Source organism: Acanthochromis polyacanthus, chromosome 1, assembly GCF_021347895.1.
Source record: "Acanthochromis polyacanthus isolate Apoly-LR-REF ecotype Palm Island chromosome 1, KAUST_Apoly_ChrSc, whole genome shotgun sequence".
In the NCBI taxonomy this organism is placed as follows: Eukaryota; Metazoa; Chordata; class Actinopteri; family Pomacentridae; genus Acanthochromis; species Acanthochromis polyacanthus.
Window position 1 is genome coordinate 7,709,352 of NC_067113.1, and position 5,316 is coordinate 7,714,667.

At 34.7% G+C, this 5,316-nt stretch overlaps 1 long non-coding RNA gene across 1 annotated transcript; it reads left to right on the top strand.

The window, feature by feature from the left end:
* The first annotated feature begins 1,526 nt into the window (after positions 1-1,526).
* On the top strand, positions 1,527-4,808 carry LOC127534070 (uncharacterized). The gene is made up of 4 exons (XR_007942020.1): positions 1,527-1,651; positions 2,417-2,575; positions 3,084-3,173; positions 4,000-4,808. It is a non-coding gene; the product is annotated as an uncharacterized LOC127534070 (long non-coding RNA).
* The last annotated feature ends 508 nt before the right edge of the window (positions 4,809-5,316 follow it).

The following is a 5,316-nucleotide window of genomic DNA, read 5'->3' on the forward strand; positions in this document are numbered from 1 at the left end:
TGCACCTCTGTGGGTCCCCCGCAATACACTTGCCAAGTTTGAAGTAGATCGGATGAATGGCTGTTAAAAAAAGCAAAGAGTGCACACACACTGGCAGACAGACTCCTTCTTTTATTAGTGAGATACTCCCCATTTCTTCCTCTTTGCTCCTCCACATACAGTTTTCTTTCTACAGCAACTAGTCTACATGACACATTGAAGCATTAAAAAATGTTAGAAATCTTAGAAATCTAGAGAAGGTCAGGTGGAAGCTATATTTTATGTGTGTGTTACAGCATGCAAATAAAACGAGCTTTGCACTGGTGAGATGTAATATCTATATAACGTGGTATCTAAAGAATCGGTGAACTCATAAGATACACGTGCAGTGTTCTGGCTCAGGTACAGTAAATGTACATTTATGATGCGTACATCTTTTTGTCTCTGTCTTGTGTCCTTGACATTTAATACACAGTTTGATTGTCATTGTTGGCTTGAGTATAAGTACAGCCTTAGTTGCAGTTTAATAAAGCATTACAGTATTAAATGTTGCATTATTTGCAACAGTAACATTGAAATAGCACAACCAAAAGTCAAGTGCTGCTGACACATTACCTAAAACTCAGAATTGATAAAAGTTGGTAAAAATGTGATGTCATGAATATGTAAATCTGGTCAAATATATATACAGTTGTGAATAGAAGTCTACATATAGGTGTATTAAAAGTGTTTTGCATACATGAGAAAAACTGTGTGGTCAAACATTTACACACAACAATGCCAATATTTAGTGTCATTTGGCCATTCTCATTGAATTTGTATATTCATTCATTTAAATGTATATAAAGGAATAGAGTGTAACAGTCAGCCCTGTAAAAATACTATTAGCAAATACATGGCGAACTATGATTGTCTATTCTGATGTGTTTCAGTTCAATTCTATTAAATTAGTCTCTGGATGCGAATCAAAATTGCATTTTCCAAGTCAATTTGTATTATATATCCAAACTGAAATACATAGCCCACAGTGTTTGATGTCTTTGTCTGTTCCTTCCTGTGCAAGTGGTTACCTACGTGCAGAAAATTAATTCCGAGCAAAAATAGTAGGCCAAAAACTCAGCAAAAACATCCAAAAATCCTAGAAATAATCCAAAGAAAAGAATATAGCATGTTTCCCAGTTTAGCTGCAGAAATACAAAAAAAAAATCAGTCTCTGTTCAATACATAAAAATAACCCAGAAACAGTAGAAAAAGGAACAATCTCACCAGTTTGGTAGACTTGACATCAGAGGATGCCTGCACTCTAAGAAATGATTCATGGGGTTAGTAGGTAGAGCTTAAAATTAACAGCTTTTTCTGCATAAGAAATTAAGTTTGCTACATAAACACATTATAATTAGTTGATAACTTATTTTAATAAGTTGCTCTAAATGAAAATACAAGAAACTGTCTTAACTAAATAATATATTGATTTTGAACAGACATTTCTGCCTTAGCTTAACATAGATGTGTAATCAGTTAGCACAGCTTAAAAATTTTGTAGTCTTCCTTAAAAAGCTGAGTACAAGGGATGACATGCCTGGGCATGTTTTGTTTTTCGACCACACCAGACTCGACACGCAGAGGAGCAGAAAGAAACGTCGTTCATAAAATTGTGAAACTTTAAGGCTTGGTAAGTACAATTTTGCTTGTTTTACAGCAGCAGGGTCGCGTTAATTGTTATTAATTTGCATAGAATTTCAGTAGCAGTTGTTTTAGCCCTGCAAAGACAGAAGACACGTTGATGTGAGTTGATGTGATGAAAATTTAACCGCGGCAGAAGCTGCATCGCTGGACCGTTTTACATGACGTCTAAATGAATGTAGTTTACCGTGTTGTTTAAAGTCAACGTCTTTTGATGTTACAGAGCTCGAATTATTTTCATGTGAGTTTTAGGTTCGTTACTTGATCCATGAACAGTCTGTGTCAAAGTGCAGTCAAAGAATGCGGGAGTGGAAGCGAACGTCATCGTGTGCAAAGCTTTTTTAATGACATGGTCATTAAGGGTGCATTGGCATGTAAAATATTTTTTGCCATTTTGGGTGTTAATTACAAACAGCACAGTCACTTTGGGAAAATATCTTTGATTTGAAAATCATTTTTAGATAGCAATGAGTAAAAAGGTCTTTTTCATTCAGAGTTTGTTAAGATAAGTTAAGACTACTAATAAAACCTACACATATTTTTGACTTTTGATTTCATAAAGATCACATCAGTTTTTGATAAGACTATAGTTAAAAACCTTAAAATATTTCATTGTTTGCCCAGTTCTTACAGCACTTTGAAAGCATTTTTTCACAGTTAAAAACAGTAAAAGTTTACAGTAATGCTCATGTGGCATATTTGAAGTGTTGAAAACATTAACATGTTGTGTCTATTTATGCCTTTTTCTTTACAGATAAACCAAGAATTCAGAAGGATCACCACTGTTGCCCTGGAAACCACATTTATGGCAAAGCTGGACCATTACTCTCCGAAATTGATGTCCTTGCTGTTCTCAAGGGGGGGGGGGACTGCAAAAACGAAGATTCAGCGCATCCGTAACATGCTGCTAGAGGTGTGAATGAATAAAATGTACTTCATTTCTTCTTTTTTTTTTTCAAAAAGTAATATTTATTTAATCAAAACTTTTACTTCTCAGGCTATCCATAGTCCTTTGCTGTTTGGTGTAACTTGAGTGAATGATGGACCTAAATTTTACAGGTTGCTAAAAATGCAATTTCACAAAGATTGTTCATTGTCTCTTTGATGTTGTACATGGTAGCTGTTTACAGCATTAGATTAAGAGAATAATGTGTTGGATTATTTTTTAGGGCTTAGTATAATATATATTGAACCTATGAATATGGAATAACAAAACAGAGACAAGGCAGTGTTTTTTTTTCCCACTTTGATTTTTCAAGATATTGCCCCTCTTTGAAATGATGTATTTATTTTGATTATCACTGGAATTGGTTCAGTTCAGGCTTCATAAACCTCATCCTTCTGTCATTTTCTTTTTGGGTGTAATTATCAAAAACCAATCCTCCTGAAAGAGCACTTGTACATTTTTTTTTAATTCATAGGATGAGTCTGTGGAGACAAGGAGAGAGGCTGCTATCCGTGGCTTGGTGGTGTACCTTAGGGAAAAGGAGGAGGATCTCTTCAGAGAACAGGTAAATCAGACACTACTGAACTTTGTGTTATAACTGCAACAGTTAATCAACTAATCAATTATCAAATGATAACTATATTACTTGTCAGTTGTTTTGATAAATCAATTGGTTTAAGTAGTCATTTAGAAAAAGGTCAAAATTCTCCGATTTCAGCTTCATAAATATAAATATTTTCAGTTTTTCTTGATTCTCTATGACGGTACTGAATATCTTTGGTTTGTGGACAAAACAAGACATTCGATGATGTCATCTTTAACTCTGAGAAACATTGACATTTTTCAACATTTTCTGACATTTTGTGGGCCAAAGAGAGGTCCATCAGAGTTAATATTTTTATTATTTTTGGTACAAGTTTAAGGTGACCCATAGATGTATTTTTTTAATGATAATAATACATTTTGGAAATGTTCAGAGCTTTATCTTTGTCAGTTTGAGTTCAGAATTTGATTAATTGAGTCACTTTTTTCTCCTGGACTGCAGTATTTGATGCAGCTGCTGTTCATTTAGAGCAGTGGTTCTCAACCCCGTTCCTCAGGACCCCATGTCCTGCATGTTTTAGATGCTTCCCTGCTCCAACACACCTGATTCAAATGATCAGCTCATTATCAGTCTTCTGCAGAGGCTTGATGACGAGCTGATCATTTGAATCAGGTGTGTTGGAGCAGGGAAGCATCTAAAACATGCAGGACATGGGGTCCTGAGGAACAGGGTGGAGAACCACTGGATTAATTGATCTTGAAAATAATCCTAAATTGCTGCCCTACTTTGTTAGTCTCATGTTTAAGTATGATTACTTAAAACATTTTTCTTGGTTCTGACCTACCAGGATGGTGACGAGGACATTACAAACGATGTAATGAAGATTGTGGTAACCAGAGGTGCCATGGTGTCTAATCCAGCCACCGCAACAATAATTCTTGAGGGAACAGAAGTCCTGGCGGACCTGGATGTACCCAGGGCCTGTGCCTTGCTCATGGGGCTGATATACGCTCTTAATCTCAGCTACCCAAAAGAACTGAAAAATACCTTTGAAGTGTTTCAAAAGATATTCCTCGAGCTGGATGATCTCAAAGCAAGCCCAAAGGTAATGTCACTGAAAAGTAAACTGCTGTTCTAAAATAAATGTGAAGGGTGAAGTTATCCATCAAAGAGTTGTTTGCAAAGTTGAATGTTGTTTACAGTACCTTGTGTTACATACCCTACAGAAGGAGTAAAGCTAAGTTCATTGAGCTTAAAATGCATGTAGCTTAAAATAGTGCACTTTTTGCAAGTTTGGCACAAAAATGCAAGTGACTTTGTTATCATTTATTTTGTTTTTTTTTATTTGGGTTATATGACATTTTCAAAATGAGTGTAGTACACACAGAAAACAGTGTTCAGCTCGCTTCACCTATGGAGAAGCAGAAGCAAAAGTCTTTTTGAGTTTACTTTTTTTTTTTTTTTACACTTTTTTATGTGTTATTTTTCAATAAACATATTGCAAGTTTGGCACAAAAATGCAAGTAACTTTGTTATAATTTATTTTGTTTTGTTTTTTATTTGGGTTGTATGACATTTTCAAAATGAGTATTACACACAGAAATATGTGTTATATGTGTTATGTGTTATTTTTCAATAAACATATTGATTATATAACTGGAATTGTAATGTGTTATTTATTCCAACATAGAAAAATAAGTTAGTCGTACTAAAAAAATTAAGGTAACAATTTGCATGACTTTGACTTTTTTGAATAGAATGAAAGTAAAGAAATAAGTTAGAATAACTAGCTGGAGTAGTTTTTGCACAATTAAAATTAAGTTGGCTCAACCTAATTAAAGTTTTAGGGTGTAAAGAAAATTATGTTGTTTGTACTAAAGAAATAGAGTGCCTAACTAGAGTAGTCTTGTGGCATTTACATTAATGACTAAGTTGAAACAACTTAAAAAAATTGATGCAAATAGTTACATCAATTTTTTTATGTTGAGCCAGCACATCATTTTTTAGGGTGTGCTGTGCATTGCTTCTTTCTCCAGTGAATCTGATTTTAGGCGATTTCTTGTGCACTTCCGTTCCTGAAGAATCCCAGGTCTCCTGAAGATTCCCTGAGCTATGGCTATTACACCTGTGTCTCGTCCCCTGCTCCCGCCTTCTTTTAACAAGA